The sequence below is a fragment of the Lepus europaeus genome, chromosome 23 (genome assembly GCF_033115175.1).
Source record: "Lepus europaeus isolate LE1 chromosome 23, mLepTim1.pri, whole genome shotgun sequence".
Taxonomy (NCBI): Eukaryota; Metazoa; Chordata; class Mammalia; order Lagomorpha; family Leporidae; genus Lepus; species Lepus europaeus.
The window spans coordinates 25,036,970-25,052,555 of record NC_084849.1 but is presented as its reverse complement, the minus strand read 5'-3'; the positions used below and the strand labels follow the sequence as shown (position 1 = coordinate 25,052,555).

Below are 15,586 nucleotides of genomic sequence, written 5' to 3'. Positions count from 1 at the left end.
TGACTTTAGAGAATCTGAACACATTTGACTGCCTAAATGTCCTAAAGAAGGTTTTCAGAAAAGAAGATGGATGGAGAAATGACAGAATCGTAGAATCCAAAGTAGGATGGGCCCTTCAAAATCACAGCTTCAGTCCCCCTCTGCAATATCTCCCAAGTGATGTCTGGCTTTGAATGTGCAGAGGACTGCCACCAACATGCCACAAGGTAGCTGGTTCAGAGTAGAACAATTCTAATTGGTAGAAAGTTCTACTTTACTAAGATCTACTCATGAGTCCTCCTTCCACCCTCTAGGGTGATACAACAATTCAAACCTCTCTTCCACAAGTCCTTCCAGTATCTGTGGACAGGGAAGGTGTCCCCTGCCCCTTAAATGTTCTCGGGGCTAAGCTTCCATTTCTCCTGTATCTGCTGCTCATTGACCATGAGTTTGAATCTCATCACTTTTGTTGCTCTCTGCTACCCTCTGTCCCCAAGTGGGCCTCAGACCAAATAGACTATTCCAGACATGAACCTGTCCAGGGTGAGGCAGGATTCCCTTCTTGACAAAGAAAAAGGCAGGCTCCCAACCACTTGTTCATTCCTCAAGTGCTCCCAATGGCTGGCAATGGCTAGGGCAGAGCCTCTGTTGGAAGCAAGAGCCAGATCTCCCACCGAATAGGTCTCCCACATAGGTAGCAGGAACCCAACTACTTAAACAACCACTCTTGCCTCCCAGGGTATACATTGGCAAGAAGTTGGAGTCAATGACCAAAGAAGGGAATCAAACCTTAGGTGCTTGGATGCAGGATCTGGGCATCTTCACCACCAGCCTAAATGCCTGCTCCCCACCTGTTTTCAACATCATCTAGCTTCTGACCCCTTATAAACCTGCCATGGGTCCTTGGCAGTAGTGAATATGTGGGCCAGGCCCTCTAATTCACTTCACTATTAGGGAGTCTACCACTAGATAACCTGGAACATTTAATTTAACAAGGACAAGTTCTCTCTGGCTGCATTTTAGATTCCTGATAAGACCAATCTGGTTTGGTTTAACAACACACTGGCTCTATTACTTATTTTTTTTTCACTTCAGTCCCTCTAGGGTTTGGCACAAATTTCACGTTTTCCCATGAGTCTTCTCTAAAGGGAAAAATCACTTAAGACATAAAGGAAAATGTGTGGCCAAATCCTTTCTCCCTACTAACTATTAATGCTAGAAATCAGAAACTAGGGGCAACTATTTTGGCATAGCAGATAAAATCACCACTTGCAGTGCTGGCATCCCACACAGGTGCCAGTTCGAGTCCTGGCTGCTCCACTTCTGATCCAGCTCCCTGCTAATGCACCTGGGAAAGCAGCAGAAGATGGTGCAGGTGCTTGTACCTACTTGGGAGATCCAGAAGAAGCTCCTGACTCCTGGATTCGGCCTGGCCCAGCCCTGGTCATTCTGGCCATTTGGGGCAGTGGACCAGCAGATGAAAGATCTCTCTCTCTCTCTCTCTCTCTATCCTCTTTCTCTCTCTCTCTCTCTCATATGTGTTTGTGTTTGTGTGTGTGTGTGTGTGTAACTCTTTCAAATACATAAGTAAATCTTTTTTTAAAAAAAGAAACTGGAAGCTAGCAGGGAGTACATCTCTCTCTAACCAATGACAAACATTCCTGTGATTAATGGTCACTATTTTAGTGCTTAGCTCCAGAACTGGAGCTGCTCACGGAGTGTTCTACAGCCCAGAAACATCAGCTTCACCTGAGAGCTTACAAGAAATGCAAAATCTCCAGTTGCCACCCAGACCTGCCGAGCAACCAGCTTTCCAGATGGTTCTTACGCACGATACAGTTCGAGAAGCCTGAAATCACTGAAACTTGTTCCAAACTCTCTTTGCAAGCAACAGAGCAGTTGTGAACTATGCAACTAGAATGCTACCATCCAGGGGAGCAACAAGCTTGAGGCAAAAAAGACTCACTCCTAGACCCTCTGTTTCACCTCCAGCGTTTTATAGCTCGGTTATCGTGACATTCATGATGACTGCTTCCACACAAGTGTGGCACCCCAAAGAGCTTCTGGAGCTTGAAGAGCATTTCTGCTTCCACTAGCACTGGGCCTTCCTACTACCTGGCAAGGATTCAGTCAGGGCCTGTTGAGTGAGTGAGTAGCGAGCAGTGAGCGGTGAGTCACAGCAAATCTTTGAATGCTTCTCTTGCAGACAACAGGAACCATGGCAACCAAATGCCTTAGAGTTGCATTTGTTCCCACTGACTGCCTGGAGTAAGGGTTCATCACAGGGCTATCCCAAGAACCACTCTCACCCATAAGCCTGGCCTGCCAGGTCTCTACAGGGCCCATAGGGACAGCAAGGCATACTCGAGGCTGAGACGTGTCTCTCTGAGATGTCAATCTAGAGATCTGTAAGCTTAGTGTTACCAAGAACAAGACCACAAAGGGGCATCTGACCTTGTGAGTCACAGTCCATCAAATGGGCAAAACTAATAATAATAATCAACGCTAATACTTGGCATTGGTAAACAGGCTCTCTTAGGTATTTATGGTAGATATGTAAATATATACAATCTTTCTGCAAAGCAGCTTGTTGGTACACATCAAAATCAATTAAAAATTCATCTTCTTTCCCTATATGATCCCATTCTTAGCACTTACAGCAAATTATCAGAGATGCAAAGACTTATACATAAAGACATTTCAAACAGTTTGTGGAAAATGGAATTAAAAGATAAGGTAATTTTAATTTCAAAGGATTTTTGAGGGCCTGGAGTTGTGGCATAGCAGGTATAGGCCTCATGTCCCAGCTGCTCCACTTCCAATCCAGCTCTCTGCTAATGGCCTGGGGAGGCAGCAGAGGTTGGCCCAAGTATCTGGGCTCCTGCTACCCATGTGAGAGACCTGGATGAGGCTCCCGGCTCCTGGTTTCAGCCTGGCCCAGCCCTGGCAGTTGCAGCCATGTGGGGAATGAACCAGCAGATGCAAGATCTCTCTATCTCTATCTCTCCTTCTCTTTCTCTCTGTAACACTGACCTTTCAAATAAATAAATAAATCTTTAAAAAAATATTTTTGAAATCCATACATACAAGAGATCTCCCAAAACTTCACAAAAATATATATTATAAAAAACTATGGGGCAGGCGCCGTGGCTCACTAGGTTAACCCTCAGCCTGTGGCGCCGGCATCCTCTCGGTTGCTCTTCTTCCAGGCCAGCTCTCTGCTGTGGCCCGGGAAGGCAGTGGAGGATGGCCCAAGTGCTTGGGCCCTGCACCCCATGGGAGACCAGGAGAAGCACCTGGCTCCTGGCTTCGGATCAGCACAGTGCCAGCCATAGCGGCAATTTAAGGGGTGAATCAACGGAAAAAAGACCTTTCTCTCTGTCTCTCTCACTGTCTAACTCTATCTGTCAAATGAAAAAAAAAAGACACATTTTTTAAAAAATTAAAAAAAGAACTATGCATGGATTTCAATTATTTTAAGTACCTCATGTAAGTATTTTGTTCATATGTTCATTGACATATTATTTACAATAGAAGGAAGTTATAATCAATGTAAGCTCACAACAGAAGGAAATGATTGGATAAATTAAGGCATATATTTATGGTGGAATATTATGCAGCCACTAAAATTATAGCTTTGAGGAATTTGTCATGATATGGAGAAAAGCTCAGATAAAAAATAATACAAAGGTTGGTGTTGTAGCACAGCAGGTTGAGTCTTAGTCTGCGATGTTGGCAACCAACATGGGAGCACCAGTTCAAGCCCCAACCATTCCTCTTCTGATTCAGCTCCCTGCTAATGCACCTGGAAAGAACATGGACCAAGTGCTTGGGTCCCTGCCACCCAGGTGGAAGACCTGGATGGACTTCCTGGCTCCTGGCTTCATCCTGATCCATTCCAGGCCACTACAGCCATGAACAAGTCTATGGAAGATCTCTCTCTCTCTGTCAATCATTTTCTCTCTCTCTCTCTCTCTCTCTCCCTCTCTCTCTCTCTTCCCCCCTCCCTCCCTACCTCCTTCCCTCTCTGTTGCTCTGCCTTCCTAATAAAGAAATAAAACTTGAAAAAAAGAAATAAAACTTGAAAAATAATACAAATATATATAAAATGTGATTCCACATTTTTAGATAAGTGTGTGTATATATACATATGTATAGTATAGTATACATTGATAGAAATACACCCCAATTTAATAGTAGTTATCTTTGGAAAAGAAAACAATGTATATGTTATTTTTTACTTTTTTATACTTTCTAATTTTTTCACCATGCATGTGAAATGCATTTTAAACCTTGAACAATGAAAGTCCTCAAGCTGTCTTCAATTCACCAGCAGATCCTGATGTCTGAGAACACAATCAAGAAGTTATGTATCGGCCGGCGCCACGGCTCAATAGGCTAATCCTCCACCTGCGGCGCCGGCACACCGGGGTTCTAGTCCCAGTTGGGGCGCCGGATTCTGTCCCGGTTGCTCCTCTTCCAGTCCAGCTCTCTGCTGTGGCCCGGGAGTGCAGTGGAGGATGGCCCAAGTGTTTGGGCCCTGCATCCACATGGGAGATCAGGAGGAAGCACCTGGCTCCTGGCTTCGGATCGGCACAGCGCACCAGCCGCAACGCGCCGGCCGTGGTGGCCACTTGGGGGGTGAACCAACAGAAAAAGGAAGACCTTTCTCTCTGTCTCTCTCTCTCTCTCACTGTCTAACTCTGCCTATCAAAAAAAGAAGTTATGTATTTGTTCTGGGGGACATAGAAAAAGACATGAAGATGCCACCGAATGCTAACTACCCTGTGTGACAGGCAATAGAAAATTGACGTCTTACAGCTCATCTGACATTAGAGCTGCAATGAACTTGGAAATGGTTGAGGTCAACCTTGTTAGTTTCAATAAATTATAGCCCAGAGGAAGAAAACAATTAATAGGTAAAAATTGCCCATTAATTTTTATCTTTGTTTCCATACCTCAAGAAAATAAGACAGCATGTGCACACTCAGGATCTCTAATCCAGGAGTCAAGTACAGCCCAAGGCAACGGACAAGGTCACACATGTTTTCTTCCCAGCTTCACGAGTAGAGGAAGCCAACGGATTTGAAAAAACATACCATGGGTATTTCAAAACAGGTAGGAAAGAGGCTTTTTTTTTTTTTTTTTTTTTTTTAAGATTTACAAGGAGAGAGGGAGAGACAGAGAGAGGCCTAACATCGGCTGGTTCACTCTCCAGATGGCTGCAATTGCTGGGACTGAGCCTGGCCGAAGCCAGGAGCCAGGAGCTTCTTCCAGGTCTCTCACACGGGTAATAGGGACCCAGGCACTTGGGCCATCTTCTGTTACTTTTCCCAGGCCATAGCAGGGAGCTGGATTGGAAGTGGAGCAGCCAGGGCACAAACCGGTACCTATATGGGATGCAGGCATTGTACCAAAATAAACTTGCCTTTTAATTCCATTTTCCACAAACTTTTTTGAAGTACCCTGATATAGATACAGATACACACGCTGAACAGCCACACTGGGGCCAGCATGCTGCAGCAAGCTAAGCCACTGCTTGTGATGATGGCATCCCACATCGAAGTGCAGTTTGAGTCCTGGCTACTCTGCTTCTGATCCAGCTCCCTGCTAATGCGTCTGGGAAGGCAGCAGAAGACGACCCAAGTGCTTGAGCCCCTGCCATTCATGTGGGAGACCAGGATGCAGTTCCTGGCCCCTGGCTTCAGCCTGGCCCAGCCCCAGCCATTCTGGGTGCTCAGGAAGTGAACCAGCACACGGAAGATCTCTCTGTCTCTCCTTCTTTCTTTGTCTGTCATTCTGCCTTTTGAATACGTAAATAAATAGTTCTTTAAAAAAAAATGAAAGAAATATCACACTGTACCCCATAGATATGTACCATTTATATGTCAACTGAAAATGTTCTTTAAAAGTTAAATATGGGGGCCTGCACTGTGGTGTAGTGGGTAAAGCCACCGCCTGCAGTGCCGGCATCCCATATGGGTACCAGTTCGAGTCTCAGCTGCTCCACTCCCCATCCAGCTCTCTGCTATGGCCTGGGAAAGCAGTGGAAGATGGCCCAGGTCCTTAGGCCTCTGCATCTGCGTGGGAGACCTGGGAGAAGCTCCTGGCTCCTGGCTTCCAATCAGCGCAGCTCAGGCCGTTGTGGCCAACTGGGGAGTGAGCCATCGAACGGAAGACCTCTCTCTGTCTCTATCTCTCTCTGTAACTTTGGCTTTCAAATAAATAAAATAAATCTTTTTTTAAAAAAGTTAAATATGCAGTGTCAAAGATAAAGCTTAAAAGCATGAATAAATATCAAGAACATCCCTGTCTTCCCCTCCTAGGGACACTGGGAGCCTCCAGATCCGGTTCTTTTTTTGTAAAGATTTATGTGTGTATGTATGTGTGTACATATGTACGTATGTATATATGTATTTGAAAGGCAGAGTTACACAGAGAGAGAAGGAGAGACAGAGAGCAGAAGAGAGAGGGAGAGATCTTCCATCTGCTGGTTCACTCCCCAAAGGGCCACAAGAGCTAGGGCTGAGCCAGACCCAAGTCAGGAGCCAGGAACTCCATGCTGGTGTTCCATGTGAGCGGCAGGGGCTCAAGCTCTTGGGCCATCTTCCTCTGCTTTCCCAGGTGCATCAGCAGGGAGCTGGGTCAGAAGTGGTGTGGGAGGCCAGCATCAAGCAACAGCAAAGCCCACTACACCACAACACCAGCACCCCCTGACCTGGTTCTGATCCTGGCTCTGTCGCAGCAAACAAGGTGAGCTTCAGGCAGTCATTTGACTGCTTTGTCTTGAGTTTTCTGCACCACCCATGGTAGTGCACCTGCTGCACAGGTGCTCACTGGGCTTAAATGAGGTGATGAACGGGAAAACCGTTCACTGAAAGTGTTGCCCTTACAAACGCACACCACGATCCTGCAGGAATAACGAATATGCTTTTACACAGCAGGTGTTTCGAGGAAGGTCCCTGAATTTCCTGAAAGAGACCGTGTTTATTGTACCTTTGAGGGGAGCAAAACCAGCTCTCAGCTAATTTCAGGAAACTGCTTTCCTTGTTAATGGGCCATATAATACCCAGAACAGCCAGAACCCTGGAGAAGCTTCCTGCTCCCTGCTTCTGCGCTCCCCTTGGATGGGTGTAGGAGACTCTGGGGTCTCTTCCCCATCCCTTCTCTGAGCTGTGCTAGATGCCTCCCCGGAGACACCCTCTGCCTCTGGTTCTCAAACTTTAGCCTGCAGCAGAACCCAGGAGACCCAGTTAAGTCCGCATTTTGGACAAGTAATGAAAATCCTTTGTGTAAGTATGTCCCAAATATCTCATGGGATATATTCACACTGCTTGTCTGAAATTGAGATTTAACGGAGCATCAGGGATTTTTATGGGCTAAAACCGGCAACCACAATCAGAACTTCCCGGAGAGCTTACTGAAACAGAGATTGTGGGATAGGCATTATGGCGCAGCAAGTTAAGCCACGACTTAAAGTGCCCGCAATCCCATATCAGAGTGCCTAGGATTAAGTTCTGCCTCCACTTCCAATCCAGCTTCCTGCACGTGTGCCTGGGAGGCAGCAAGTGCTACCTCAAATGCTTGAGTCCCTGCCACCCCCGTGGGAGACCCAGAAGGAGTTCCTGGCTCTTGGCCGTGGCCTGGCTAGACAGGAAAACACACATTGCTGGGCCCTGTCTCCTCAGTACATCTGTGTTGGGCCCAGAAAATTCTCTTTTCTAAGAGCCCAGGTAGTGCTATTCTGCTGCTCTGGGCATGAGAGTTTGAGAGCCTCACCCAGGGAGAATCAGACAAGAAGAGAAGGCTGACTTTTACCTGGCCTCCTTATCTTATTTAATGCCCATAAAAGTTATGTGAGGTTGGTATCACAGGTTGATTATCCATTATCCAAAATGCTTGGGAACAGAAGTGTTTCAGATTTCTGGGTTGTTTGGTTTTTTTTGTTTGTTTGTTTGTTTTGTTTTTTTCAGATTCTGGAATATTTGCATAGCTAAACAAGACATGCATTTTACCTTGGCATTTCAAGGTAAGAAGATTGAAATCTAAACCTAAAATCACTTACGTTTCACACAACAGAACTTCAAAAAGTTCATGAGAAAATGGAGTTAAAAGTTAAGTGTATTTGGGTGCAAAAAAATAATTTGGTCATCAAAAACTTCATGGAAAACACCTATCATAAAAACACTATGTGTGGATTTCAAAGACTTTGTATCAAAATCAACTTATCTTTGAGTTCCATTGCCCATGAACTTCTAAAGTGCCTTCCTGTACACCTTACACCCATAGCCCGAAGGAAATTCTGTGCAGTACATTTAGTGCTCCTGTGTTCTGACTGCCATCTGCCACATGAGGTCAGGGACAGCATCATATCAGTGCTCTGAAGCTCTCAGATTTGGGGGCAGGCATTCTGGTGCTGCATGGAAAGCCAGCACCTGGGACATCCACATCCCATATGGGTCCCACCTTCACCCCCAATTCAGTCGACTGTAACACACCTGGAAGTCAGCAGGTGATGGCTCAAGTTCTTGGGGTTCCTGCCACCCACATGGGAAACCCCAGATGGAAATCCTAGCTCCTGGCTTCAGTCTGGCCCAGCCCTAGCTGTCACGGGCATTTGGGAAGTGATCCAGCAGGCAGCAAATTTTGGAGCACTTTGTATTTTTGGATGAGGGAAGCTCAGCCCTTCATCTCCATCTTCCTTTCACAGAGCAGAAAATCAAGGATCAGAGGAGTGAAGTGCTTTGCCCAAGACCCCACAGCCAAAGGTGATAGAAACCCAGCGGCACACGGGGAGAGACCACAGCACCCCACTAACTTCCTCCTCTGAGCCCTTCCTCCCCCTCCCCCCTCCCGCTGAAAACTCAGAAACAACAGGTGCTCCCTGGTGGCGTATTTTGCTTTAGAGTCTTCCCTCTCCCTCTCTGGAGCTGATCTTTAATCCCAATTAGCATCTCTGTTCCCTCAGTAAACTCTCTATTCGCAGGTTTAGAAAGGTTTAACCTTCGACCCTTGCCATTTCTCAGGAATCACACTTCCTGGATTGAAGCAGAAAATGAGGTGGGGCTCATATATTCCGAATATTTTATTCCTGAAGCTCTGGTAAATATTTAGACACAGGCTTTGCTCTGAGAGTCATAATCTCTATTTACTCTGCGTCAGCTCGCGTCCCCACGGACAATGGTCATCTTTCTCTCATTACCTTCCCCAGAGAACCAGAGGGGCAGGAAGTCAGAAAAACCACTGCCAAAGACTTGTGTTTTCCCACCAATGTTCTGGCACAAAGGATAGGTAAAGTCTGCTGCTGGCATTTAGAGGTCAAGGAGACTGGAGACCAACCCACCTGCCAATCAAAACAGGTCCATCTTGGAATTATCAACAACCTAGGCACCCTCACTCAAAAGGCCTGACCTAAATATACTGTCTCTTCCCAGTGCTGGCCCCTGCTCAGGTACTCAGATACCAGCAAGGTCCTTCCAACCTCATGGCCTTTGTCCATCCTGTTCCCTCTGGTTGGATTGTTCATCCTCTAATTTTTTTTTTTAAGATTTATTTATTTATTTGGAAGTCAGAGTTACAGAGAGAGAGAGAGAGAGAGAGGTCTTCCATCTGCTGGTTTACTCCCCAATTGGCCGCAACAGCCGGAGCTGGGCCCATCAAAGCCAGGAGTCAGGAGCTTCCTCCAGGTCTCCCATGGGGGTGCAAGGGCCCAAGGACTTGGGCCATCTTCCACTGCTTTCCCAGGCCACAGCAGAGAGCTGGATCGAAGTGGAGCAGCTGGGACTTGAACTGGTGCCCATATGGGATGCTGGCACTGCAGGCAGCTGCTTTACCTGCTATACCACAGTGCCGTCCCACCATCCTCTAGTCTTTACATCGTCAATGGCTTTGTCCTTCCAGTCTCGACCTAGATACCCAATGCTCAGAAAGGCCCTCCGTCACCTTCGGTGTAGGTTAGGGGAGAGCCCTTTCCTTCCCACCCACCACTGCCTAAACTCAAATATGCTTCCTTCTGAACACTCACCGGTATCCATAATTTTATACATGAGAGTACTTCAGGAAGTTCACGAAGGGGCCGAGGCATTGTGGCGTAGCAGGTAAAGCCACTGCCTGTGATGCCAGCATCTCATACGGACACTGGTTTGAGTCCCAGCTGCTCCACTTCCAATCCAGCTCCCTGCTAACGACCTGGGGAAAGCAGCGAAAGATGGGCCAAGTGTTTGAGCCCCTGTCACGTGTGTGGGAGACCCAGATAAGGCTCCTGGCTCCTGCCTTTGTCCTGACCCAGTGCTGGCCATTGCAGCCATCTGGAGAGTTAACCAGCAGATGGAAGATCTCTCTCTCTCTCTCTCTCTCGCTCTGCCTCTCTCTCTCTAACTCTGACTTTCAAGTAAATAAATAAATGTTTTTAAAAAAAAAAAAAAGTTCATGGAAAATGGAATTAAAAGATAAATTTACTTTGATGCAAAAAAAAATTGAAACCCATGGATCATTTTTTCATAATGTGCATTTTCCATGAACTTTTTGAAAGATCCTCACATATCTTGTAAAAATACAAGTGACACAGATGTGTGCCAACACCTAACACAATGAATCTGGGATATGGTAGGCAGTCAAGGTGTAGTTAGGGAATGAAAGACTAACAATGCATAAATGGATAGACGAATTAATGGAAGAATGGTTGAATTCACAGCTTGGGGTTGGCGGGGAGTGGAGAGTTACAGATGAGATACGATAATGATGATAATGATAATAGTCGACACTTGGGTAAATTAATTACATACGGCCCTGAGCGATTTACATAGAGAACAACTTAATTCTCAAAACAACTCTACAAGGTAGGGTTGACAGTTTCTATTCTGCAGTTGAGGAAACTGGGCACTTGAGAGGGAAACTCACCTCCTCCGGTACCAGCCAAACTAGGAGTGGGTGGGGCTGGGCCTCAAACCGAGGCAGTCTGGGCTCTGGGCTCGGAGTTCACGCTCTTAACTTCAATCCTAAATCAACTCCTAACAGAGAGTTAACTGAAAAAGAAACAGTGAGCTACAGCTGACTCGGGGGCAGCCCAGGGCAGCCCAGTTAGATCTCTACTATGAAGACTCCAAAGACATCATCTTGGCCCAGAGTGTCTGCTGTCTTCTGGCTTCAACCAGCTGGAATTACCGATCACAGTTCCCTTCTGGCCTTCTGTCTCCGGAAGCGCTCATCTGTTAGGAAAGCCTGAGAGGGCAGCCAGTGCAAAGGGAGAATCCAGGAGCTTAGGTGCGAAGGAGATGACAGGAACCTGGCTACACACCGGTGAGTTGATGCCTGGAAACGAGGTGAGCGGTTATGCATGAATCAGAGAAGCTCCAGAGAGGAGACGGACACAGAACAGGCAGAGGGGCGGGAGAAGAGAAAGACAGGGAGGGCAGACAGAGAAGGGAGGAGAGGAAGAGGAGGAGGAGATGACGGGGGAAGAAGAAAAAGAAGAGAGGAGGAGAAGAGAGGAAACAATTTGCTCAAAGAACAAGGCAGATAGTGGTGTAATATGCAAAAAAAAAAAAAAAAAAAAAACACCCTCCCACTGAAAAAGAGATGCTTATTATGAGAAGTTCCAGGTTTTGCAAAACCTTGACCCAAACTGAAAAAAAACCAAATGGCCTAAGATCGTAAGGAAGCACAACCACACCAAACTTTACCAAGGGACCCAGTGTGGACTCAAACTGGGGACTCTGATCAGGCTTGCTTTTCTAGTTTTATGATCATGGGTCTTAAAAACAAAACATGTTTCTTCTCTCTCTAGGCGTAGGAACAGAAATCGGGAGCCCTGGGGTAAGCAGGCTCTGACTTAGACCCAGCAGCCTCCTAGTCACCTGAATTCTTTTTTTTTTAACTTTTATTTAATGAATGTAAATTTCCAGTGTACAGCTTATGGATTACAATGGCTTCCCCCTCCCATAACTTCCCTCCCACCCGCAACCCTCCCCTCTCCCGCTCCCTCTCCCCTTCCACTCACATCAAGATTCATTTTCAATTTTCTTTATATACAGAAGATCAATTTAGTATAAAGATTTCAACAGTTTGCACCCACATAGAAACACAAAGTGAAACATACTGTTTGAGTACTAGTTATAGCATTAAATCAAAATGTACAGCACATTAAGGACAGAGATCCCACATGAGGAGCAAGTGCACAGTGGCTCCTGTTGTTGACCCAACAAATTGACACTCTAGTTTATGGCGCCAGTAACCACCCTAGGGTCACCTGAATTCTTATCACTGCCTACACGTGTGACACACATCAGAGAGCAGAAAGCAGCCCAGAGACTCAGGTGACAATGCCAGACGGGGCTAGCTTGAGGATCTGGGGCTATGCTTTACCCTCGCTTCTTCTTCTGTAATTCAGTCCCTCTTCTAAATGTTCACGGAAAATGCGTATTATGAAAGAAAAAATGATGCATGGATTTCAAAATTGCTTTGCACCAAACTAAGCTTATCTTTTAGCTCCATTTGTCTACGAACTATCTGAAGTTCCCACATGTCTGACAAGTACTTACAGCAGAAGCCCTTGGACAGGGTGTTGTGAGGGATAAGAAAAAAAAATAGATTAAGAAAAGTACGGAGGCAGGGGGGACTTGGCATAGCAGTTAAGTTACTGTCTGGGATACCGACAACATATTGAGGTACCTGGGTTCAAGGCCCAGCTCTGCTCCCCATTCCAGCAACCTGGTGACAGCAGGGGATGGCTCAAGTGGTGGGGGCCCTGCCACCACATGGAACTGAGTTCCAAGCACTTGGCTTTAGCCTGGTTCAGTCCCAGCTCTTGCAGAGATGAGAACTCGTGTGTGTGTGTGTGTGTGCGCGCGCGCCTTTCAAATAGACAAAGTAAATTTTTTTCAATTTTTTTCAAAGAAAACAATAGGCTCTCATCACAAGCATGGGCACAAACGAGGGCACAGACAGCTTCACGCAGGGGGAAAGTAGCAAGAACAGGAAGAGAAGGCCCAATGGACTTGGCCATCAGGAGGCAGGACCACTTCTCCTGGGCTTGCCCTCCCTTCACACTTCCTCCCAGGGCTTCCTCCCTTGGGCTTCCCGCCACAGCAGGGTCTATTTCCCTGGGTCCCTCTCTTCCACCTTGAGCCATGAGTTTCCCCCTATGTCCTAGGGCTACCAGGTTTTCCACAACACCCTTTGCCCCTCCAGTGTCATCATACATGGCTGGACTTTGATCCAATCATTAAGATTTAGAGACTTCGAGATCAAATCGGATATGTTTTACTCAAGAGGGTTTTAAACGTTTGAGAAGCTGTCCTCTTTCTTTAGGGAGTTTCCGGCAGGGTCTCTGGTCAACCCTATGTGAAGAAATTTCTTGATTTTTTCAGATTAACCTCCAAGCCACACCTAGAGACCTCATACATTCCTATCACAAAGGACAGAGAGACTTGAATAACCAGAAGAACAGAGAGAGTCCTTGCTTGGTCTTATCTCATGTGAACTTGGGCAACCCGTGGGGTTAATCATCATCCCCACTGTGCTTACCTGGCTACATCACTGAGGAGTGGACCAGGTAAGTGGGGTGACAGTTCTACAAAAGGTTCCAGCTGAAGGACAGGCATGAAGATGCCCTTTGGAATGCCCGCATGCCGTATCACAGTGCCTGGGTTCCAGCCCTGGCTCCACTCCAGCTTCCTGCCAATGCACACCCACGGAGCCAGTAGATGATGGGTCAAGTATTTGGGTCCCTGCCACCCACGTAGGAGACCTGGATTGAATTCCTGGCTCCTGGCTTTGGCTTGGTCCAGCATTTGGGAAGTGGAATATCAGATAGACGATCTCTCTCTCTGCCTTTCAAACAAATATTAATCAATAATTTCCTTTTGGCCGGCGCCGTGGCTTAACAGGCTAATCCTCCCCCTTGCGGCGCTGGCACACCAGGTTCTAGTCCCGGTCAGGGCGCCGGATTCTGTCCCGGTTGCCCCTCTTCCAGGCCAGCTCTCTGCTGTGGCCAGGGAGTGCAGTGGAGGATGGCCCAAGTCCTTGGGCCCTGCACCCCATGGGAGACCAGGAGAAGCACCTGGCTCCTGGCTTCGGATCAGCACGATGCGCTGGCCGCAGCGGCCATTGGAGGGTGAACCAACGGCAAAAAGGAAGACCTGTCTCTCTGTCTCTCTCTCTCTCACTATCCACTCTGCCTGTCAAAAAAAAAATTTTTTTTCTTTTCTTTAAAAATTTAAAGTTCCTATTGACAAAAAGAATAACATGAGTGTTGACTGTGTGCTGGGCACTGCTCTGAGATTGTACACATGTCCTCAAAACAAGAAACCTAGCCCTTCCCCTGTCTTTGTAAATAAAGTTTTGCTGAAGCAAAGCCACACCCACTCAGTTATGCATTGTCTATGCATGTTTTCATGCTGCCACAGCAGAGTTGGGTTAGCTATGAGAGACATCATACAGCTGCAAGGCCAAAAAGATCTACCACTGCTCCTTTACATACAGAACTGTCAACCCTTACCCTACGCCCCTGCGATACAAGGGGTCTTCACAAAGCTCATGGAAGGGGCTGGTGGTGTGGCACAGCAAGTTACAGTCCCAGCTGCTCCACTTCTGATACGGCTCTCAGCTAATGCCTGATCTAACTCCCTGCTAACATGCCTGGGAAAGCAGTGAAAATGGCCCAAATACTTGAGCCCCTGCCACCCATGAGGGAGACCCAGACGGAGTTCCTAGCTCCTGGCTTTGACCTAGCCCAACCCTGGCCATTGTGGCCATTTGGGGAGTAAAGCGCCAGATGAAAGACTCTCTCTCTCTCTCTCTCTCTCTCTCTCTCTCTCTCTCTCTCTCTCTCTCTCTTCTTCCCCAACTGCCTTTCAAATAAATATATAAATCTTTTTTTAAAAAAAGTTCATAGGAAATGTATATGACGGAAAAACTAAGCATGCGGGGCTGGCACTGTGGCACAGTGGGTTAAAGCCCTGGCCTGAAGCGCCGGTTTGAGTCACAGCTGCTCCACTTCCGATCCAGCTCTCTGCTGTGGCCTGGGTAAGCAGAGGAGGATGGCCCAAGTCCTTGGGCCCCTGTACCCATGTGAGAGACCCAGAAGAACCTCCTGGCTCCTGGCTTCAGATTGGATCAGCTCTGGCCATTGCGGCCATATGGGGAGTGAACCAGCGGAGGAAGACCTCTCTTTCTGTCTCTACCTCTCTCTGTAACTCTATCTTTCAAATAAATAAAATAAATCTTTTTAAAAAAAGCTATGCATGCATTTGAAAATTTTTTGCACCAAAATACACTTCTCTTTTGATTCTGTTTTTCCACAGACTTTCTGAAGTTTGCATGCTGTTTTCAGATGGTTCTCTACTTGGAAAGAAAGGAATTCTGGCTGTTGGGAGACACACACCCATTCAGTCGCCAAGGCCCTCATTGGAGATGGACTGGCTAGCTTGCCCACACCCATTTCCTCTGCCTGGTCCCATCTGTCTGTTGTAGAATCTTAGAAGCTTAGGGGCCAGCGCTGTGGCGCAGCGGGTTAACGCCCTGGCCTGAAGCTCCAGCGTCCCATATGGGCACTGGTTCTAGTCCTGGCTGCTCCTCTTCTGATCCAGCTCTCTGCTGTGGCCTGGGA

General features: G+C 47.0%; 1 protein-coding gene across 1 annotated transcript in view; it reads right to left on the bottom strand.

Annotated features, from left to right (window-relative positions):
• SLC5A1 (solute carrier family 5 member 1) overlaps positions 1–15,586 on the bottom strand; it is a 75,529-nt gene that overhangs the window by 47,397 nt on the left and 12,546 nt on the right. The gene's annotated exons all lie outside the window — the stretch shown is intronic.